General features: G+C 46.1%; 1 protein-coding gene across 2 annotated transcripts in view; it reads right to left on the bottom strand.

Moving 5' to 3' along the window:
- LOC144175169 (uncharacterized) overlaps window positions 1-11,111 on the bottom strand; it is a 66,656-nt gene extending 55,545 nt beyond the window's left edge. Inside the window, exons 1-2 of one of the 2 annotated variants that reach the window (XM_077704274.1) lie at window positions 10,976-11,101; window positions 739-884 (exon numbers count right to left, since the gene is read on the bottom strand). The gene's annotated coding sequence lies outside the window, so the exon portion shown is untranslated. Of the gene's footprint in view, window positions 1-738; window positions 885-10,975 lie in introns of both variants that reach the window. The other variant, XM_077704273.1, reaches the window with a different exon arrangement.
- Between the last annotated feature and the right edge of the window lie 13,744 nt (window positions 11,112-24,855).

Genomic DNA, 24,855 nt, shown 5'->3' with positions numbered 1-24,855 from the left:
GCTATGTATAGTACATGCGGTTTCATACAGCTGTAATATGCCAATACGCAGCCTATACACACACACACACATACACACACACATATATATATATATATATATATATATATATATATATATATATATATATATATATATATATATATATATATATATATATATATATATATATATACATGTATTTATATATATATTAATAAATACATACCTATTTCTTTACAGTGGCACACGGGAAAAATGAATTGCTCCGAACTGGAATCGATCTGCTGGCTTTGAGAATTCTATGAAGCATAGGTTTGCGATTAGGCAATGCCATGTAGCTTCGCTTTTAACATCAGTATTTGCGGCGTTTGCTCAGTGAAGCGGTCCCTAAGAAGAATTTTGCTTATAATAAATAGTCACAATGTAACAGTAATAATAATAGATTTATTTCATCATGTGAAATATACAAATCAACATCTGGTAAGCTCAAGCCATGCAAGGCTTGTCGGACCACTGTCAGCAGTCAGCAGAGGCAATAAGGTTCATTAATAAGAGATAGACATAAGAGAAAAGTCTTTAACAAGGAAGGTGTTTAGCAATTTGTTGATTCTAGCGTTTCACAAAGCTCAGTACAACAGTGTAAGAAAATCACCGCCATCACTAGAACTAGAACCTGTGTCTATAGTTATTGTCAGTCGTCTTAGCCACTCTGCTACAACCGCGAGTTAATACCCCAGCGTCAAACGGCTTACTCACTCGGCTGGGACTTAGGGTAGAGGAATCACTCCCCCTGCTCGGCACAAAACACGTGATATGGTAGATGTTGCTTCTCGGGGCACGTAGTTTTAGTGGGCATGTTTTGGTCGTTCTTTCTGCGTCTTGAATTTGTTTCTTCTTCGCCTCTATAGTAACAAAAAAGGAGTATATGTCGTTGTGGCGGCCAAGAAAGTAGCAAATCGGCTACAATCGTGGACCTGAATCGTCGTGGCGGTCGTGAAGGCTGTGCGCAGCCTCACTACCTTTACGTCTGACATGTATATGGGAGCTGGCTTCATTTTACGCAGGGAAGCTCCTGGACCCCCTAGAGAGGAAACAGAAAATCTACCATCGGCTAAGGAGACCGCAATTTTTGGCACAAAGTGAAGCCTAACAAAGCAACCAAAACGTGAGTAGAAACGTGGCGTAACAAATCGAGGAGTGCGTGCGCGCTGGCACAAGCACCTAACAGTACAAAAAAGAGCTCCACCAAAAGTTTGATAAGAGAATCGTGTGAAAAAAGACGAAGGTTTGATTCCCAGCTGCCCAGGGCGCTTTTTTGACGGAGGCGAAAAGCAAAATCTCCCGTTTGTTCTAGATTTTGCCGTACTTTAGAGAACCTTAGGCGATAAACATTATTCTTCAATCCTCCACTACGACGCGTGTTATCGCCCATGAAGCGTCGGTACGTTAAACACAACAATAAAAATTAACTTGTAAGGCAATGCTGAGGGCTATTGTTATTAAATAGGCAGTTTACTTTTGAACGCCTGGTGAAACAGCAATGGTAGAACAACGATATCCCATATTGCAGAAAGCTCTACGAAAGTGAGTGCATAATATTACGGATTGCAACTGGCATCAAAAAACGTACATTGTATAAGTCATAATATACTACGCGAAGGACGTTACAAACTTAGTTGTACTGGGTGTTGCACGCCATGACACTATCAAGATATATACTTAGATACTCCACACCTGACCAAAAGGGAAGTTGTATACTGTGGCAATCTTGCACCGCGAGTTATGAAATAGAATCGGTTTTCAGCCAACTATTTGTGAGGATTGCGGAAAGATACACATTTTGTTTTTTGTTTTTTTGCATCTGTATACAAATGGAGTTTTTAGAACTCTAGTCCATAACCCCAATAGCATCTGTTTGAAGAGAATGAATGAAAGGTGTGAGTAATTTATGCTTGGAGGAAGTAAATAAAAAGAGTGATTTGACACAAGAAGGGTTTCGTCTGCATACTGAAACAGGCGACTTCTTGTTGTGACCGAACACAAATCATTGACATACACGTTAAACAACAATGGCGATAAAATAGACCCATGTGGCACTACTGAAAGTAAAAAACCTTGGAACATGTGTGCTGTTTGAGTCGGGAAGAGAAAGATGACAGCCAAAGGATTATTGCTCGGTCAGTTTCTGCTTGATAATAGCGGCAGCGACGTCATATTCACATGGTTAAGAGATATCGTTGTAAATTTGCTACGGAGGTTCTCTTCCCTTGTGGATGGACATATAGTATGTTTAAGGCTTCGTGTTGCCAAAATAATAATATAATCGCACACATACGGCCCCGAGGAAGACAAATTATCAAGATTAAAATGTCGGGCTAAACATGTAATAAATTTAAAGAAACTGAGTAAACAAAGCTGTCAAGTTTAGATATATAACATTGGCATTTGGTGCAGGTGGTCGGTAAGAGTATAGAAGGGTGATGTAAACCTCAGCCAAAGCAATAGTTGAGCCAATGCATTCCGTTCCGAAAATTGTAGGCGCCAGGAAACCAGCGGCCTTTCGTAGCGTACATAAACGAGTACCCCTCAACAATTTGCTGCTGGTCGTGGAAATGAATATGAAGAACAGCTGTTCAGTTCAAAGAGTAAAAGAAGCTGTGAGTGTACATTTCTGGTAGTAATATTAAATCCAGGACACAACCTGCATTTTCCACATTCGCCGAAAATTCGTCCCAGTGCTAACTGATACCACGAATGTTTACGCGCAAAATGGAAAAGGGGTGCACACTAGGTCGAGTTGTAAAATACAGAGCTCGTCGATGTTAGTGCTCTAAAAGAAAGAGGTAATCATATTTAAATAAGAAGTTCTACATGGAGGTGAATGTAAATAACAAGAAGGGAAGGGTTTGGAGATTTCTTCCCAAATAATTTACATCCAGCACCCCAGTATACTGGTAGTTTTTAATGCGTAGCATTCTTTTCGGAGTACCCCCGCATCCAGAAAATGTGTCACGGCTTCCATTTCCATAAAAATGCAGATTTGGCAGAGGTAACTGCTCTAATGGTTATAATAGCGTAAAAAAGGATAATTGGTTGAACAGCAATTTGAAGAAACTAAAAACAAGAAAAGCAGAAAAAACAGCAGAAATGGCATACCGTGTAACACTCTGCATTTCCAGGAAAACTGCACATTTGGCTGAAGTAACACCTTTAAACGTTATGATAGTGAATTAATAACTATTGGGGGTACAGACTTTTGAAAAAAGAAATAGAACAAATAAAAACTCATGCGCCCCTCCATCTAAGGACGACGATGGTTGAGCGCAGGCGTAACTACCTTAACTACCTTTATGTGCCTAAAGTTGGCTGAAGAGTGACAAATTACGCCTGTAATGGTAGGAATACAAAAGCACTATGCAGCTCTGACTGTAGATGATGAGGCGCAATCAAAAGAGGCTGAAAAAAAGTTCTCCATCGCAGAGAAGAGCGAGAGAGTATGTGTTTTTGTGTGTATGTGTTCGTCCGTGTTTGTGTGCGTGCATGTTGGCACGTGTGTTGCGATTTCGCGAGGGCACGTGTTCCTCCAACTGCAGAAGAAAAGCGCAGTTACGATAACATCTTCAGTTACAAAGATATAAAAGTGACGAACATTGCTTACTCTTCGATCGCTTTTTCAGGGTTCCACAGAAACGCAACATGGCCGCGTATGGGCACAAGAACGCATGGGCACGCCTTCACAAAAAAAAGCTGAGCCTGTGCGGGGTGATATTTCGGTCGGGGAGCAGCTTCGTGATGTCCCGGTGGCCCAATTCGAAGAAATGTTTCGCGGAAGTACGGAGGAGCGCTGATTATGCCATTCGCATGGTTATTTTGACGTCAATTTGATGCCGTGTTTGTGTACTGTGGCTGTGGAGTAAACAGTGTGAATGGGAACGAGAGAGACGAAGAGCTTCTGTTGAGTGAACACTGATACTGTCATTCTTGCTGCGGACATAGAACGGAGGTTTCTTGGATCTCTGGCGCTCTGTAAACTGGGCATCTCATTTTGCAATACGTATGGTCCGGCTGCACTGAAATGTTCTGCGGGATGACTTATGAGATATCTTTAGTCATAAGCACAAGCCTGCGCAGCAGAGTGCGCAGTAAACATAAATCGTATAAATGTGTGCTCGTACTGGCAGCCGTGGTTTGCCGAAGCATTGTTTCCTGTTATACAGATTGACCCCCAGGTTTGTTATGAAAGGCGGCAATGACAGAAGGATCGGGTGGGCTGTTTGGGTAAAAGGGTTACACCGTCGTATTAAGAAGAACAGCTGTAAACAACTTCGAATGAACAATTGAAGCGATTTCACGGGGAAGTTGGTTAAAGTCTTTTGACGTTGACGGCATAAATTATTTAAAATTTCACCCCCCCCCCCCCCGACAAAGCAAGTGGAGCCCATAAAGAGTCCTGGGAACGTTGCACACACCAAGAAAGTGTTATTTTAGGGCGCAGCCCTTTGGCGGCCGTTTCTGGGCTCAGCAGCGTCACCGTCCTAACTGAGTGAATGATGACAAGACGACGGGTGGAAGAAATGCTGTGCCCGAGGACGCGGTTTCGATTCCCGCCAGCGGTAGCCGTTTTCCTGATGGAAGAAACATCCCCCTCGCGAGGGGCACGATCAAATGCAGAGCATTTCCGGGGGCGCACGACGTTAAGTAGTTGGCGTTACGTTAATGCTGTTGCACTTGTGGCAACTGCTGACGAGAGAGCGCGGCGATGAGTGCGTTCCAGCCTCGCCGACAGCCGCCTTTATCACGCCACGATCGCGCCACGCGCGCGCGATGCTGACGTCACGATCACTCCAAAGATGTTGTTGATCCCGCGACGCGCGCGCCCCCACCTGTTGGGCGCGAACCGACCGCGGAGAGAGCGCGCTGCGAGTGGTGAGTAGGCGAGGAGGAGCGGGGCTGACGAGATAGCGCGGCGATGAGCGGGTTCCAGCCTCACCGACAACCGCCTTTATTACGCCACGATCGCGCCGACAGGGCGCACCTGCGAGCGATGCGGACAACTACGGACGCCAAGAACGGGTGACATCGTGAGTTAAAGAAATGCTCTGCATTTAAAACGCATGCACAAGAACGCACTGCGAAGTATGCATGGGCCCGTAGGACCAGAGATTTGCCCATGGACACAAGGTGAGGAGCGCAACATCAAGCCTTGCAGCATGTCCGACGTTGCGACGTCAGGAGCGCAGCCTACCGCGAAAATAAAAACCATCAATGATTTCATATATGCGACCACAATTTTGGAAAAGAAAACAATTTTTTCAATAGACGTCGCAGAGGAAACATCTATTGCTCTGGCGGCCACTTCTCACCCTTAAGCAGTCACTATTCTTACCGATTCTCAGACAGCCGGCCAAAACTGCCAGATTGGCGCATATCTTTACCAGCCCCACCTATCCTCCAAAGCCGTTCGACAAACCGCGACATCCCCACCGTCTTCGCTGCTTGACGCGCCACCACCTCCAGCAATGAAGCAGCTCACGCCAAGGCTTGCGATATGGTACACCGAGCCGTTGCCGATGGTGGTCAATGTCTGCAACCTCAACATCACCTCCACACAATGATTGTCTACGCAGGGGGAGAGGAGAAGGAAAGGATGGAAATGCCAGGAGGTTAACCAGGTGTAAAGGTCGGTTTGCTACCCTGCGCTGGGGGAATGGGGTTCAAGGGATAAAAGATAAAAGAAACGGAAGGAGAAGAGCAAGAGATAGGCGTATGAAGCTGCATTCTATCGTCCCGTTTTAGGCACTACAGTATGTCATGCAAATTCGTTTTGCTCAGGAAACGCTGAAAAGCTTTCGTCGCCTTCTGTAAAGACCATGGTAGAGACCGATGACCTAGGATAGCCTCTACTGTAAGTGATCTATTGTCCGATTGGCTGAGCGTGGTTGAAAGCACGCTCCTCTCTGACGATTTTTTGGTGCAGCGACACTGCACATGCTCTATCGTCTCTTCTGCCCAGTGGGCGTCACAGCGAGCGCGACTGGCCTTACCGATGACGAAGCAGTAAACTTTCGTGAAGGCAACTCCCAACCATAGTATACAAAATAAAGTCGACTGGGGTCGAGAGAGCCCATACGGAAGACGGCGCTCAAAAAGAGCATCTTCAGTATAGAGGCGGTAATTCGAAAAGTCCGGTGTTTTCCATTTCTTGATGCTCATTCTTCAATCGAAGGAACCAAGCGGCCTGGCGGCATGGGTCCTTGAAAGTGGAGGCAGGATGCAGAGAAATACCTACTTATTAAATGCATACTGGCTGCAGTCTCCCACCAGCAAACTGGTGCCTCTTCCGATTAGAAGCTACGACTGGGCGCCAACGTCAGCGTAGAAACCTACCCCAAACCTCCCGCCTCCACTTCACCCCACGCCCTTCCCTTTGGCCTGTGCCAGGTTGGCGCCCTAAAACAATGGCTCGCAAAATGAACGTTCGCTGGTTGTACCCCCCGGAGAAATAAAATGAAAGCATGGTTAGGGGTTTTCTTTCGCTTCACGATCCACAATTACTCCGAATCTTTTTGAAGAATTTTTTTACACCAGAATGCTGCTCCCTTCATTTTTTCAGGGGGGGCGTTGTTTCTTACAAAACTCGGTTTTATTTCATAATGGAAAAAAATTGTGTAAAGCCTAATCACTAAGTTATAAATTGTTGAGTTTTTATGGACACTAATCTGTGTGGGTGGTATTGAAGAAAAACAATGTTAGGGTCAATGTTACTTCCTATGCAAGATCGTCATGGGGAGGTTCAAAAGCAATTGGTGCTGGCTTTTTTAAACTTTTACTGTCAGTGTTGCGGGGGAATAGATGACCCGCAGACCATAGTCAGAAGTCTACACGTAGTAACCAATGATTGCTACGCATCGTCATACAGGCAAGGGCGGGATGGAACCCTAGTCTTCCCTACATTATTGGCACTGCTAGCACGTTCGCTGTTGAGGGAGGGATGAATTCCACAGAACATCGCCCATTAATCTGTCAACTTTATAAATACACTTGCGAATGGTAGGTATAACCATCACGAAAAGGAGATTATTCAACACAGCAGACTGAACAGCATAGACACCCAGTTTAAGCGTACCTTGCACCGATTGCTTTGTTTTTTGGGACCAACAAGAATACGAAGCCCATGCAAAAAAAAGAAGGGGTAGCCCTAAGCATACTAAGCAAACATGTGTCGCAAGAATATCACCCTCATCGATATAGAAATCTTCGAATAAGAATTAATTCTTCCTCAAACATCGCAGGTGCATCGATTGCTTCGATTAATTTGCCCCTTTCCGAACGGCCGCCGATCAGGCCAGCGCTACTTCGTTCATCTCGTGCGCCCACTACAGGAGTGCTTCTATTTTCACGGGACATTGTGCCATTACGGCGTTGTTTTGAGCCGATACACCGTTCCTGGGGCATAAACGTCAGCTGTAGGTCTGCAATAACCCAAGCAGAGAAAGAATTCGCAGAACGTTCTGTCTCTCTATTCAAAGTTTATTAGGTAGTTTTGGTCTGCGCCCAAGTCACACCAGCCATCGCAGAACTACCGTATACCACCCTCAAACAAATGGACTGACAGAGCACCTGAACAAGAGTTATACAGACGTGATGGGGATGTACACCGACGTGGAGCATCGAACATGGGACGAGCTTTTACCTTTTGTCACCTTCGCGCACAATACTGCCGTTCAGCAGACAAGAAGGATTTCTCTGTTTCACCTGGTTCACGGTCGGCAAGTAACCACAATGCTGGATCTTATGTTGCCCCTCCTGCCCAATGCTGATGCCCACGAGGACGCTCGACTTGTCTCTCAGCGCGCAGACGAGGCCCGGCAATTATCCAGAATCCGAATCCGGAGGCAGAACCCAAAAGACAGCCGATGCTGATCGCTACAATCTTCGTAGACATGACGTACACTTTAGTCCAGGCGATAAGATGGGGGCCTGGATACCTGTTCGACGCCTGGGGCTCAGCGAAAAGCTCCTTAAGCGTTATTTCGGCGCGTATACAATACTGTGTCGTATCAGTGACGTTAACTACGAGGTAGTACCGGAGACAGTGCATTCTTCATCCCGACGAACTTTACGTGCGGACGTTGTACGTGCGGATGTTGCGCGCCTCAAACACCACTTTTATTGCTTGGATTCCAGCCGTCACTTCCAGATTATCGCATTGCAGTTTACGTATCCAGCCGCATCGGGACGATGCGTTCTTGAAGAGGGGGGTAATGCCGCAAGCATGAGCGTTCATTGACGTGGCGAACGGTCAACCCCCACTATCATCTATTCTTTAGCTCAGCCTCCACAGCATCATCAGTACACCATCGGTATCATTATCGACTGTCGGCCAGAGGAAGACGACGTTGTTCGCTCTTGACAATCGCGCAGCCGCTGTTTTAGCAGCCAACGCGTTCGTAGCAATAAAGCCAAGTCCATTAACCTGAAACCACCAAGATCCATTGTCTTCGCTGTGACAAAATTAACCAAAGCTATTTGGTTTGGTCTAACGTTAGGCTTGCAAGGTCTAGCAGTGTGAACACGTACATGCTGCTCCACGCAACTTCACATTTGCACTTCCTCCCGACATTTTTCTTGTCGTCAAGTGCTCGCAAATTCCTACGCAATAAAACAGGTTTATTGAGCACAACCTATCAGTCGGTCTATCAGGTTCGAGCTACACGCAAATATTACAAAAAACCATGCCCACAAACCACAATACAACCACTCATCTGTATTAGTGAGTGCATTATTCTGCATTCTCAGTGTGCGGGTTCTCAAACGGGCATGATTTCACAACAGAACGCCCAATGCATGTACCCCTTCAAGCGGGAGTGCAAGACTAGTGCGGCCAATATTGCCGTTTTCTCTATTATAGCGCAAGTGCGGAATGCAACTCAGTCACGACAGTCTAACTGACTCTTAGAATACCAACGCATGAAGATTTACATCGCTGAAAAAAACCTGGGCCATAAAATGTTACGTTTGTAGAGTTTCTGTAAAAATTAGATATACGATAAGAGAACCTAGTTTCTGGCATTCATGCTCGGAAACTTTTCCCGAGCCCCATTATAAAGACCTAAGTCATTGCAACACGCAGTAACAATCATGGTTGATTTTAATCTTGGCAACAAAGCGATTGTAACTGTGATAACCCTGAGCAGGCGGAGTGCTCCACATCTCCATCAGCCCGTTTACTTGCTTTATAGCCTCCCTAGACTTCCATTTTTGACGTTTTGATTCTCAAATCCACGAATCTGCTTTGTTCCACCAGATGTCTAACAGAGAGCGCCGAAATTAAAAGAAATGCGATTAAATACGCGAAAATACGCGGGCCTCTGTGGGCTAACACGCTGAGATTGAAATTAGTTGTGGCCATCCGGGAAATGTACTTGTTTACGGTACAGACTCTCTGCTGGATAATGCCTGTCGTGATTAGCTGTTGTGCGATGTTGCAACAAACCTTATGTTTTACTTTCTTATTTGGGTTTTATGGACTTCCACTTTCCATGTGAGTCCTTGTACGAAATCTAGAAGTTCACCTGAGTTTGTCCGCGGAATATTATCATTCTTCGCTAAGCGATCTGACCACCGGCGGCAGTATTTTCAAGCGAACTCGCTTCCGAACTGTCGTGGATCTTGAGTCTGCCTTGGTTTATTTGCTCGGTAACAACAAACTTTAGAGCAGAAGTTTTACTACGTCATCTATCGCAAGATAATTCATCGCGTCACAATAACCTAGAGCCACCGGAGCACAAGCGAAGCATGTGTGACATCACGCCTTGTGATCCGCTGGGAAAGAGCGTCTCAGCTGTGCTCGCTCCGAGCTGCTGTGCTACGTGAGTAGGGGAAGGTTTAGCGGGTGCTTTGCCGGCGATTGGTAGCTTTTCTTGTCATAGATGACGCGTTTGCTTGGCCGTAGGTGCTGGCTATTCCGCGCAACGACTGGCTGAACTTAATGATCTAGTTGATGTAGCTGGACGCCGGGCTTTTGAAATTTTAATGTGGAACGGGGGCAAAGTGAGGCCGGATAAGCACGCTAGAGAGAACCTTACTGGGCACGCAGGCGTCCTAAGATAGCAGATGCTGTAGCCGCCATTCTTCAGCAATACCCTGCACCTCACCAAACATATTACGTGGCGCAAGACATGAACAATAAGATGCGGACGATGTATTTTACGATATGAACAACTATAAAACAAAAAAGCGGGTAAATACAAGCGACTGCTTTTTTTCGTGATATCGAGGTTTGCAAAAGTTAATACTTTCAGAATGTAGTGTGCGCGCCGGCATCCACTTTATTGTCAATGTTCATTGCTACACCGCCTTTTATATGCAGTCTTCTTCCGCTACTGCAACTGAGACAGTATGCGAACGCCAAGCAAGCACAAAATATTTTCGAGTTGTACACCATAGAACGGCAAAAGAGCAGACCCGATCGTATGGACCACGTGATGCAGCGCGGAGTGACACCACTGCAAAATATACGGCGGTGCTACCGTTGTGTTATTGGCAACTAAGCCAACCTAATTTAATATTCCTCGTACTCCGTAAGGAAGAGTAGCGTTAGTAGCTCCGAGCTCGTGTCGGGACAAGATAACATAACATTTTTATCGCTTCCCTCAACCTCACGTACATTGCATTTTGCATTAGTTGTTGAACTACACGTGCAAGGTCATTGCTGTCCTGAGCGTACTCGATCAGCAAATGAAAAATTTAACCAGCGTAACGGTCGTCACACCTGCCAAGCAGAGCCAAAAAAGTAGTTAGAAAGACCACAAACAAAGGCTGATATAATAAGTGACTTTTTCGTTCCGCATTTGTTGAAGTGACAGAGATTATTTTATTTTCGACGCTCGTAAACCACAAAGTTGCCCATTCTATGGGCTTATCTAGTCCTAAGCTACAGCATTATATGTTGCACCTCTTGGGTTGGTATTAGAAAATACTGAATACATACATTGATACTTCTGCTGGTGCAGTTGGCGCCCTGCTGGCGTGTATATGAGCGTTGCTTCCTTTTGGCTGCACTGCCACTTGATCAAAAACGTTCTAGCAGCTGCTGCAGCATTATCGGATACACTCCCCCATGGCGCAGTGGCGGGGTGCCAGTTGTGGGATGACACATACCTGAAAGCAGCTGTTTAATGCCTTGCACTAACGCCCCTGCCAACGCACGTAGAAAACAATGAACTGCGCACCTGGTGTTACAAGAAAAACATAAGACGCGTGCACAAATATATAGACGAACCATTCGTCCTAACCATCTTCCGTCTGCACGCATCCATCAACTTAATTTTGTCCACAAAATGATTACGAACGTTCCATATACACACACTACCCATTATAGGTTATGAGTTGACGCTTTCGCCTTTTCTGTTAAAAACGGTGTCTATAGTGTCTGATGCGGCACAGAACATGATTAGTCTATGAAATGGCATGTTTTTGTGGGACATGGATGTGGTATTGCCAAGAAATGCAGTGCGCATCAAAAAATGATATAGCCACACGAACATGTGTGCAAATATATCGCTGTCCTTTCTTTACCCATCGTGCGAATAAAACGCTAAGGTGGCGTTCCATGTGACGGCTTAAATTGATTAGGACGATGACCTGATTTCAACGTGCAGGTTAATACGTGAACTTTTTCACTAAAGGATCCGCCATGAGGACAATGGCCAAGAAGAGGCAAAGAGCATCACACAAACACATACCTCTCAGAAGGTCAAAGAAAGATCTTGCCGAGAAATGCCCATTGAAATTGGTAACAACGAAATGTTTATAATCACTGGTGGTTCCCTTTTTTCGGGAATCATAACAATCTCCAGACCAATCACATCTGGCAGGCCCGAACGATAAATTCTCGCCAAGATCATTAACTGGCGCTTCAATGTTTCGGATGTAATTCATTGTTTCACAAAATACATAAAGTAGGGCGGTGCTGCTTGAACCTACACGAAGTACTAATCGTTGACCAAGTGAGATGTGTGAGGACTCTAAAGGGCGAAGATTGCCACTTGACGCCATTCATACTCAGTTCAAGAATTTTTCATGCGACTAAAGATTATTAATGCGCAGCATTCCTTGCGGAGCAGCGCTACAGCAAGGAACGTGAAACGGCTTACATTTCCACAAAAATGTATATTTCGCAGAAGTATTACCTTGCATCGCTATGATAGCGTAAACGGAGATACTTGGTCGAATAGAATTTAGAATAACTGAAAAATAGGAAAAAAATGCATAATTGGCCCTAGTAACACCTTTATAGGTTACAATAGCGTAAATTGACATTGTTGGTCAGACAGAACATTAGAAACCAAAAAATAAAGAAAATAACACAGGAGAAACGACAAAGAATAGGCATCTTATACATTACCCCCCAAAGCTGATGAATAAAAATAGAAGTCCGCGAAAGATCGTTTAAATTACGAATACACCAACAGCATTATTGAGCAAACACTCAAACGCCCTTCATATCCACAAAAATGCAGATATCTTGCACTGGCATCAATCGTAATAATAGCGTCAATGGAGATTACTGGTGCAACAAACTTTCAAGTGAGAAAATAAAGAAACAAATTCCGCAAAATTGGTCTGACAAAATCGAAAATACGCATATTATTATACATACCCCCCGCCCCCCCCCCCCCCAAACCAAAGACTAAACAAATATACTTCCCAAAAAGACGTACGAAATACCAATAAAAACTGCGGTAACGAGTGAATCAGGTTCCGTCCAAAATTTCCATAAAAATGCCGAGTTGCCGGAAGTGATACCCTTCGTTGTTACAATAGCGTAAATAAAAATATTACGCAAACACAATTTTTAAAACTCATTAAATAGGCAAAATGAAAAAAAAATCAGGAAAATATTGTGACAAAAATAAAAATATGCATCCTATATGTCTCTCCCCAAACCGAAGAATGAAAAATAAAGTCCCCCTCATGGGCCACCTTGTGTATATAAAGACACTGCGCACCACGAGCCCCATACTCGCACTGTATCTAACCGTAGCAACGAGGTTTAAGGCGAAAAGTAGAAGCCTCTAACGGTGGTCGTCGGAGCCTTGGTCAATATCCAGCCGATGGGTTCCCTCTATGTTTAGCCGGCATAAATATCCGGGACATCGCTATTAGCTTAAGGTTAGTGAAGAGCACGCCCCCGTTCCTATCTTATGCTATGGCGGATGGCATTCTCTGAACCCTTTTTAAACCTGATGGGGTCATGAGCAGGATCCGCACCGAAGCCATTTTAAGGAAGTCTCAAAGCTTCGGTTCGGAAACCTGGGAAACTTCCCATCATTTTTGGTCATCAGATCAGTGGACCGCGAGACACCAATTACCACCAAGTCTGTGTTCCTGATCACAAAATTTATCGGAAGTCTGGTTGGAAAAAAACTACGAAGCAAAAAAGCTAACCACTGGTGGCATGCTCATCGAAGTTAAAAGTGAAGAACAGACTTGTAACATACTAACACGATGTGGGTGCACTCTGTTTTTCATAACGCTAAGGCCGGGGTAGTACTAAAACCGACAGGAAAAATGGCTGCGCCTTAGCTCAGCTAATCTTGGATATGCATAGGAAAACCTTATCTTAGCCGGGTGAAGTCTTGGTTTCGCTTGGTTTACCTGTGATTTAGCTGAAGTGCCAACCACGTCTCAAAGCCGTTCGGTTCCGTGCATAGCTCGTAGAAGAAGCCGGGTGAATGCGGCAAACGCGGCGTTCATTCGCGGCAAACGCACGTTCCTCTTCGCCGGGCGCGAGACGAGTCACGTTTCCCGAGACAACCCATCGCCGCATGTATGGGAGGCTGCAGTGGTAGTCGGCAGTCTTGGCTGCAGCGGCGGAGGTGACCGCTCCCACTGCAGAAATCGTAGCCTTGACCGCAGCTTTGAACGCGATGCACGGGGAGGGGGGAGGTGTCGCCAGGGGGTGTGTCTCCGGTCAAAAGGTCGCCCTATGCATCCTCTACGAAATCGCTGGACAAAAGTAGTAAAGCCTCGCTCTGAAAATTTTGGAGGCTTTTTTATAAAAAAAGGGGGGGAAATGGTTACAGCGACATGTCACTCCTCCCGTGTGGCAAAGGGGTGAGCTTTTTCAAACACTGTGGTTGCTTGGTAAGATTTCGTTCTTTGTCCCGCCGTTTTCTTCTGTGTTCTGTGTTCCCCGATTGTTTTTCATCCGATCAAACATGTACCAACTATCCCAGTCCAACGTCTATGTAAAACAAACAAACATTGGTGATCACAGATCAGTCTAACACCTCACGGTGCCCTCAATAGCTGCAGGGAGTAATATCGGAAATTGAACTTTTAATGAAAGTGATTCTGACGTCTACGATGGCTTGCGAGAGCACAGTGTTACGGCAGTCAGACATATCGCAATAAGGCGTGACGGACAACCAAACCCATAATCATGGCGTTTGACCGTAGCACCCTACGAGTCTGCAACAGCTGGTTTCCTCCACTGCCAAACAAGACCTTGCATCCCGCACCCGCGACGTTCCTCAAAGTGTGAATGGGATGGGCACAATAGCAAAAATTGTCGAACCCAAGAAACATGCGCAAAAAGCTAAGCGAGTAATCACCGGACCGGTGATTGCCGCACCACACAGGTAATGTGCTATAACAATGAAGGGCCTCTCACGCCGCTTCCTTTAAAGTTTAAAAATGAAAGGAAATAATATATCTGAAAGTTACTGAATATATATATATATATATATATATATATATATATATATATATATATATATATATATATATATATATATATATATATATATATATATATATATATATATATATATATATATATATACAGGGTGTTTCAGTGAACACTTTCAAAAATACTTAAACTCTTCGAGAAAAAAAGAAACCCTTTACAGAAGGAGACTGCTAGCTGCGGCGGACGCCAGGTAGTATGAAGGGCGTGCACATTAGTTAGGTGGGTAATTAAACTCTACTAATTAACTTCTTAATTAGCGGAGTTTGGTGGCTATTGTAAATGGTGATTTTGTAGCCCCGGAGAAGACGTTTTCACATCATATTTGAAAACAACGAAAAAGTCGGTGTTTAAAGCCCTGTAGCACGAGAAAACCTGCCGTTGTTTTTCGCTGAAAAACGAATTCGGCGTTCGAGGAGCGCTGGAAGTCTTAAGCGAACGCAACGTCCGCTGGTGAGGTGTTTCAATGAATGTGGCGGCCAATTTAAAATGTAAGTGCAATTTTCCCCAGCTAGGAAGCCTCAGCATGCGGCCACAGCTGCGAAAGCCTTCCTCACCCAGCAAACAAACCTTTCCTTTGTCTGATGCGCTTTCTGACACGCAGCGATTATGAAGGAACAGCAGATAAAACCTGGCGGAAAAAAAAATGAACGGATGGTGACGTTTCACATTTTGCACGACTGGTAGCCACTTCAGATGTGGACAAGACAATAAAAAAAGAAAAACAAAACTGTCACCAACGCCCACTAGGGCTCCTGAAACGGGCGACCGCGCAGTGGGCGATATTGCGCCTACCAACGAAAGAAAAGATAACGCTAGCCGTGGTATAAGGTGATCGTTGATCATTAAAGAAATACAGGAGGCGATGGCGTTTATATAAGCTGATTCCCTAGCGTGGTGAATCACCAGAGCCTTCTTGAATTTGGCGACACAGTCACTGCAACACGTCATCAGCGGATGTTGCGTTTTCACTACACTTCTGGCGCACCATGTGCGCTGCGTTTCGGTTTCATGCGGGAAAAATACTTGATTTTTGCGGGCTGCAGGGCTCTACAGAGTGTCTTTTTCGTTGCTTTAAAAACTGATCGGTTATCATCTTCTCCGTAGCTACAAAGTCGCCATTGGCAATAACCGCCAAACTCCGCTAATTAAAAAAACACCCGCATTTCCCCGAAGGGGACCATGGGGAAGTGCGAATGCACGGGTGATGCTATGAGGGGGAGTTATGTTGAACTGTGTTGGCATTCGCCCGTTAGTTGCATTTAACACCCCCGCGTGATCAAGTGGGGATTCACACACCCCGTTAGTCGTTCTCTGGAAATCTTGGTGAATTAAAGTGTATGTTCGAGGAGATCACACACACACGCAAGTAAAGTGAAACGACAGTATTCTTTATTCAGCACTTGTTGGTGTTGTCGTTGTAGTTGACGGTCATTATGACCGCCTTGTGGTCACTGAAATGTACGGTCAAGAGTTGTTGCAAGACCGCGCGTATCAGACAGTTCCTCGCAAAGGCCAGGTCGATGTAGCTGCCGTTGATGGTGGTGGGAGCCTCTAGCGGTAGGCACGTCATGGAGTGGTTGGCGAGCATGTATTCCCTCAACCACTCGCTGCCCTTTCGCACGTCCACGTTAAAGTCCCCAACAACCACGACCGGGTCCGAGGGCTTTACGCGCCTGGCCACACTCTCCATCGCCGCGTCCACGTATTCGACGACATCGTCGCGCGAGATGTTTGGCGCGAGGTAGAGGGTGACGACCACGATTCCGTCGCCCGAGTACGCGTCGGTGTAGACGGCACTGTACGGCGACTCGTCCCCGACCGGCGAGGTGGACACGGCGTGCGACACGAGGTTCGCGTAGACGTGACCGACGAGGTAGACGCCGCAGTACTCGACCCGACTTCCGCTCCTGGCGAAGCAGCAGTCATCGATGGGGAAGTGAGAATGCACGGGTGATGCGAAATAATTCTTCTTGGCCAATCGCCCTAAGTGGGTATGTGCTAAAGAAATTAGGAACTCTTCTTGGCCAATCGCCCTAAGTGGGTATGTGGTGCGGACGGATGGACGGCGGTGGACGCGTGATTCAGGGTCGCTTAAGAAGTGCATTCGCACTTAAAGGTTCATTAGACAATTTTAAGTAATTAACTATGTAATTCGCATGTTTCTCAGAACTGCTCACGTCCGCCAGATAGCTTGTTTCTTAAGAGAATTCCTATTTTTCTTGAAAAGCTTACCTTCAGGAATTTTTGAAAGTGTTCACTGAAACACCCTGTATATATATATATATATGTATATATATATATATATATATATATATATATATATATATATATATATATATATATATATATATATATATATATTACCCAGAGGCTGAAAAAAGATCCGAAATGCTTCCTTCAGGAAGCTACGCGGAAGCTGCTCGCCGGGAGGTAGGGCGGCGTCAGGTTTTGGTTGGAACACAATATATCATCGCTGACTTGGTCCCTCCACCCACCCCCAGCCCACGCTTCCAAACAGCCTGCGGACTCCGCAGTCACAGTGGCGACAAATACGTCTGGAGGTGGTGTGGCCTCTCCTGTGCCTATTACAATACCCCCGTGGACCTGGAGTTGCGGCTGACACTGAAAATGAAGCGATGGCTACAACTCCTCACCCGACCACCCTGTGCGGCCACCACATGGGCTTCGCCCCCATCGTGTCCTTCGTGGCGTCCGTGCAAGTCACCTGACACAGCGTCAACTCCAAGCACGCCAGGGGACCTAATGCGTGGACCACCATCCTCACCACCAACACAGACGCCCAAGGAGAGACGGCCCTCTCTTGAACGCCCGAAAAAGCCACCCCCCTAGGTGACCACACCAAAATAGAACACCTACAGTGAAACCTCGATATATCGAACAGCGCGGTGCCCGCAGTTCGATATAACCACAATTCGAAATATAAAAGCACGTAAAAAAACGCGTCATAAACTGGTACAAATCAATAAATGAATGAATTGTGCAGTAAATACTCACTTGGTGCTTCAAAGTATTTATTCTTTTGGCTTAAAGTACTGCAGCAGGGTATACACGCGTGTTATAAATGACGTCCTCAACGTAGTCCAAACGTTCCACAAGCGACAGGCCGGTGCCTTCTATAGCGCTGCAGTTGCGGTGCGGTAGGGACAAAACCGCTGAAGCCTCGGTCGAAGTCGGGAGCGGGGCACTATCAGCGCTTGCGGGTAGAACCTCGGCAGCGTCTTCGTTTGTGCGCTCAGTAGTAACCTCCGCTAGGATCTCCACATCCGTAAACTCCGCCGTCGTTCCGGTGCTGTCGTGACCGCCAACAAAGTCATCAATGTACATGCTTCGTGACTCGGCACCAACAAAACGATCCAGCTGGCTTCAGGTTTCTTCAAGCTCGCATTATTCTTTTGCACCGTCTAATTCTGCTTCGGTGCAACCGATGCGCAGCAGTCGGGAACGCCCATCGCGCCACCGATATCCTCGAGGGTACTGCGGGATAGCACGCCGCCTGTCAACAGAGCGCCAGCGGTCTGGGCAGTCTGGGGTGGCGGAGTTCGATATACCCATTTTATGTCCGTCCCAGTTCGAAATAAAAAATTAAAAATGCATGTGATTTTCCACGTGATATAGGAAGTGTTCGATATAGGCAATAATTCGATATACCCGTGTTCGATATATCGAAGTTTGACTTTAATACCCTTACCTAACGACCCTTTAATATAATATAAATAATATGCTAGAAGGTATATGAAACCCAGCATTGAACAATGGAACTTTGGGGGCTTAACAAATAATCGAGATATCTGCGAAATTCTTCTTTAAATCACTGTAGTATTCTTTGTATGCAAGAAAGACATCCAAACTTTAAACAAACAAATTGCCTGATCCAAAACTCCGTTTACAGGAGTGACTTTAGCGGCAGCCCCTACTCCTCTGGTGCTGTGGCGATAGACACGCAGAATTCTCTGGTGGAAGAGCTGATTGAGGGCCATCTTTCTATCCAGAAGCTCCGAATGAGCAGAACGGTGGCGGGTCACCGCATCTTTCACCAGATTTGCTGGGCAGCACAGAATGTGACTCCGCTAGATGTACTCCTGGACTTTTGGCGACAAGAACTAAAGATGCTCCCTTTGCTGAAATATGAACCTCTCAGACGACGAGGGTCGCCGACAAGCACGGGCTCAAGCGCTCAACACCACCGTCGATAGGGATCATGCAGTTATTTACCCAGTCGCCTCCCAACATCGAGGGCAGCAGTACGTCATGATCCTGGCTACCTTCAGAACCAACCTCGTTGCTTGTGGCTCACTCAGGAGCGACGACATGACGGCAGCAGAAGAGGCAGCCATCGCCTTGGTTCTCACTTAACCAGGGTCTCGTCAGGTAGTCACCGATTCCCAACAAGGCTCCTGAAATTACCAGTCGGGTTTTATGTCCCGACCTTATCTGCGTGTGGTAAAAAGCCACTCCACAAATGGTTCCATTCAGTCCACCTGGACACCCGCTCACGCTTCCATGGAGGGCTACGAATACGCCCACCAAGCCTGCACTTTTACCTCCCGTGCTATGGAGCTGCGCGAGGACAGTCAACCGCTTGTCTCGTTCCGGGACATAACCTAGCATTAGCGCCTTGTGAGAGAGACCCTACCTTCCCCTTACCATGACATTTACATAGAACAACAAACTACCCTACGGCTGATACAATCCGGCTCTTTCCCACACCCGACGCGTCTTCAATTGATACACCCGAAGCGCTACTACGATCAATGTAAATTTTGCTCATAAGTAGGAACACTATCCCACATAATCGGGGTGAGCGACTTTAGCCGTGAGCACCCTGCTCTCGTTCCGTCAACTACCGAACAAGAGCAATGGGAGATGCGGCTGTCCAACCCCTCTCTGCCTACCCATCTTCAGCTGGTGGATATAACACAGCCAACGCGGACTGAATATGGGCTACAGTGAAGAAGGAACCACTCCCCTGGGTCGCACTGTAGGCCGTTCATAAATCTGAATAGAAGTAGTTCCTCCTCCTCATCTTTCTCCTCCCCAGCTCCTCCTCCGTCTCTGCCGCCGATCTCGCAGCCTCCGTCCGCGACAGAGTAATGAGATCGTCTAACACTGGGCTTTAATCTAACACCGGGCTTTATCTAACACCGGGCTTTCTCTAACACCGGGCTTTACCTAACATAAAATCTAACACCGGGCTTAAAGCTTTAATTTTATGAGAAAAAGAGTTTCCCCTCATGTGCTACACCAATACAACTCAACCAACCACCGTTCATGCATGATTCATTAATTTAACCTTACCAATGATACCACTTTTAAGTAATAGAGGGTGTGGTTAAGTGCATGTCACTTCTTTTTGGCTTCACTATTTGTAGAGCGACGTGAGCGAATTCAACTGTTACCGCATGGGTAAACGTTGTGGGGGCCCTTTACAGCTTCGCTTTCCAACCACATTCTCAGGATGGGTTGGCGTTAATTTATTTTCCGTTTGCAGATTTGCATTTAGGGCTTGCTGCTCGCGCAAGATTGCTTACGCATAAAAAGAAAATGCACCTTTTATTATCTTGTACCGGCCGGTTTAAAATTGACAGAAAATAATCGCGAAGGCAGGCTCTTCAGCCAACGGAAGCGCAGAAGAGCGAACACACTCTCGGTTCGGCAACGGAATGTTTCAGCGGCCCGGCGAAATACCGATGCGATGCCGCGGCCGGGTTGGACTGGGCGATCGTGAACAGAACGCGCGCCGGCTGTGGCGATGACCGGGCACTTCCTTCGCTTGCCGCCAGATGCCGGAAACGTGACGTTCGCCAAACGCTGGTGAGGTTATCAGGCTGCCCCAGGAAGCTCAGTTCCCTTCCCATTTTATTGTTGTCGCTGCCCCCGCTCCCCTGGGACAATTTTAACAAGGGTAGAGGACACAGGCTTAACGGAATAACAAAAAAAAAGCTCTACGCCAAGGGAAAACACAAGGAGAGATCGGTCATCTAACCAGGTGCAGTAAGTACTGATCATTTCACGGGCGGTGAGGTTGGAACACGGCGCGCTTTACGGATGGAAACATTCGCGCACGGAGAACAGGATATTCGAAGTTCCGGCGGGCCGCTTAACCACCTCAGTGAATCTTTTTCCTTTTTTCGCTTCTAATGAATCATGTTTATGCTCTTCATGCTGGAAATATGGGTTGCAGAGTCTCCCGCTTCCACTGTCATAGGGAATTGACCTCACTACTTGCGCTCCAATGCTTTTACAAAATAAAACGGTATGCATGATAGCTGATTGAATAGTGAGGGAAGCAGCCTGTCTCCCTCGAAATTTGTAAGCGCTGTATTTGGTGTTTTCCAAATGAGGTGAGCTCACGTAAGGTTTATATTCGCACTTGTTTCACGTGCAAAAGAAAGTAAGAACTGTTTATGTCAAGAAAACATCTCTAAAATGCTGCTCCAATGAGCTCTCTCGGTTCGCAACTATGGTGAGGTCACAAACCGTAGCACGCAAAAGCGTTCGTGGCGTCGAAAGCTGATTTCATGTTTCTGGCATTTTGTTCCTTATTCAAAAGTTCTAGTTGCGATAATGGTGTACATACATTCGCGGCACCGTGACCTATCTATGCAGGCCAACTTGTTTCAACCCATTAGTGTCCCTTTACGACTTTTTATTTCGAAAAGTTTGATTACACCATGATTGGGGAATCTTAAGTGTGTGGACAGATTTCAAGCAATCGGAGGGTCATCTAAAAGCGCATTATTATCACCCTGATAGTAAAAAGTAGCAGTTCTTAAAGACGATAGTTCTTAAAAGTTGAGCTGATTCAGCTTGAACATGCTCTGTCCTGCGTGTGGAAAATAAATGCCAAGAAAACAAGAAAACAAACTCATCGGGCGCGACACGCCCGTGAAGACCTCCGAGCAATGCCTTGGCGGGACCGAGCTTCGCCTAGCTATGACGTCATCGCGTTTGCCGGCATCGCTCGACCTTTAAGAACACTTTTGCAGAACAGCATTCCTGGAGTGATATCTCGTGTGTAGCAGTGGTACGAAACTAACGTGTTTCGATTAGATTGACAGCGAAGTGAGCTGATACACAGCCAGGTTTTAAATGCAGAGCATTTCTTTAACTCACGATGTCACCCGTTCTAGGCGTCCGTAGTAGTCCACACCCTTCCCCCTACACTATATAAAAAAATAATACTTACCGGCGCGTGGTTTCGATCCCACGACCCTGCGGGCGGAACGCAAGGTACATGGTGCTCTACCCACAGCGCCACAAAGCCGACACAGAATGGAAGGCTACGAACGCGCCTTATATCCTTTACTCACTCAAACTACGTCAAGAAGCCGCTGATACAACGCATTCACTACCTGTGGGCGGAACGCGAGGTACATGGTGCTCTTCCCACTGCGCCACAAAACCGACACAGAATAAAAGGCTACGAACGCGCCTTATATCCTTGACTCATTCAAACTACGTCAAGAAGCTGCTGATACAACGCATTCACTACCACCAACTCCCCATACACTAAACGTTAACGCAATACACCCACCCCCTATGCGACGCATTTACTCGAGTCCCCCTCGCGGGGAGATGGGCCCAATTTTTTTGCTTACCTCTCACCTTCTCACCACGGCAGACTGTACAGTTTATATGTGTCAGCTCTGCCTGTGACGTTGTTGATAAGGATCGTAAAACCATGACTGAAACTCATTTCAATCAAAATAAAATGCTTTGTGGGAAGTTTTCGCTCTAGTGTTTTTCCGTTAGTAAGCGTATGCAAATCCACCAAGAGGACCACACCAGAAATTTAGAAGCACGCACGCAATAAACACCATTTTGCATTGCCGGTTCCTACTCCTGTCAGGAGTGCTATCGCCAGCTTCTACGCACTTGGCGTGTTTGTAGTAGTTGTACTAGCCTTTTGTTTTGTCCAGAAATAATGTAGCGAACGCTCGTTAGAAGGCAGGTGATGGCAATGAACAGAACAGTCAGAACAGTGGACCGATCCGGAAACAACCTTTTGAACTGGCTATATTGCACGCACGCGCGCGCATGCTGGGTGTGGGTTGGCATTATGGAAACCGTTCTCAATTTTAGTGAATACTTCGACAAAAGACTGCGTTGTTTCATAAATACATGAGCAGCAAACACCTCGGCGTTCGATTCATGCATATCGAATAAAATGCGTGCTGGAATAATTATGGAAGATACTATGCGCACATCGGATACCAACAGGCGTTAGAGTTGATATAACTGCACAAGTTGGTGGATCGAATGAACACAAGGTAATCAACTTACGCGAAGCTCTCATATTGCATACCCAGGAGAAAAATAAAGGGATACACATGTTTTTGCTGCTACCATGGGTAAAGTAGTTGGTGCATTTTCTGAGCAGCGAGCTGGCAGAAGTGTACTGATTGTGAGGTCGTGAGGAAAACTTTTCTTCTCAATCCCGGTGGCGTAGAATCCACCAGCTCCAAGCGCAGAGAGCGTGACACGCACTGGGGCTTTCTTAGGATTTACCCCGAATCTATTCCCAGGACAACCTGTCGGGCCCTGTGGCAGGAAGCTAGCTCTAAGTCGTGTAACTTCGCCGTGGGCCCTCCCCGTGCCAAAATCCCTTTCCAGGCCCCACGGGGACGGTGCGTGAAGGCCAGTCATATCTGGTGTTAGGTGACACCGAGTGGCACATACGGCTATACAGCAGCAAGAGCAGCCTCCAGTAAAATTGACGGATGAGCCGAAAGAGCCATTGCTTCGAAACGTTTAAGCAGGTTTTACTCATACGGCGCTTCACCATTGAAAATTCGTAATCCCGCAAATAGTTTTGAGGTAAAGTGTATGGTGCGGCTATAACTTTACTCGGGCAATTGATGCTTTCTGCTCTGTGTACTCTTGCTGCAGATAAATATTTGTATATACCAGCTTCTGTCGCTTGAATCCTGATCCGATCTACAGCCAGCTGTACAAACCAGGAAAAACCCTTCGCATGCTGCAGCTTACATGAGAGAGTAGAATCACTGAATGTTTCATGAGCGTTGTCCTAGTAGTGCGGCCAGTAGTTTCCCTTTAGTATTCGGCGGTTTTTGGCAGACATTTTCTATCGTGTCCGCCTGTCAGCTGCATTTTGTTCGCCGATGCCCAATGATTCTATTTGTCCCAGGATGCCACAACGTAAACAGATGCTCGTGGAGATACAACACTGCCAGTCAGAAAATGCCGGTTCGCTCTTCTAAAAGTCAACGATGTATCACGCTTCGTTCTTGAACACATTTGGCTTAATACACGCTTTCTTTGACCAGAGCAATCTTCGAAGGCACCACTTTTAGGTTTTGATAAGAAAGCCTAACGTTACACATGGAACGAAAACGAGGAGGTGTTTTCTTGTCTACAGAAAATGGCAGCCGCTGTAAAACGTATAAAGAAAACGCATTTGATTTTTCATGAGACTTCAACAGGGGTTAAGGCAGAAAGTTGGAGTTGTTGGCTAATACATAAAAACTCTTCACAAGCGTAAAAAGGGGGGTAGAAAAAAGCAGCCTCCCGGACGGTGGCTAGACTTCAACTGTGTATGTCTTGTGAGCCTCTTGCGTGCTTTTTTCTTCGTAATCATCCTTTCAAGCTTGCAAAACGTTTTCAAGTTATAACAAGGGTATTTAGAGTGGGAGCCTTGTGCCAAATCACAGAGCTACCTAATCCTGTTGCCAACGGCTAACCAAGCTGTAGTATATTGCACGCAGCAGTGGCTTGATATCACATCACAGGAGGATGTGGTGGTACCTGAGTTGAACACGGACACTCCAGGCATAGAGAACTATAACTACTGGGAAGCTGTCACGTGAAGCGCACCTCCTGTGCCTCTCAAAATAATTGGTCCCCAAAGACTGAACTACCAAAGGTAAAAAGACAGAAAGGCAACGTAGAACAGCTAGTGATATTTATCCCCAGGAGAAATGATAATATTTTCTTTCTTGAGAGGTAGCAAGCAAAACTAAGGGTCCTCGGGAATTTTGGGATCACAAGTTTGCTATTACAAACTGTACTTAGTTAAAACTGTGGCATCAATTCTAGTTCCTGGACAACTTACACTGAGACGTGGCATTGTTTTT

The sequence above is a fragment of the Haemaphysalis longicornis genome, unplaced genomic scaffold (assembly GCF_048455015.1).
Source record: "Haemaphysalis longicornis isolate Haplotype H1 unplaced genomic scaffold, Haemaphysalis longicornis Haplotype H1 scaffold_3, whole genome shotgun sequence".
NCBI lineage: Eukaryota > Metazoa > Arthropoda > Arachnida > Ixodida > Ixodidae > Haemaphysalis > Haemaphysalis longicornis.
The sequence above is the reverse complement of the archived record's forward strand: the minus strand, read 5'-3'. Positions and strand labels throughout refer to the sequence as shown.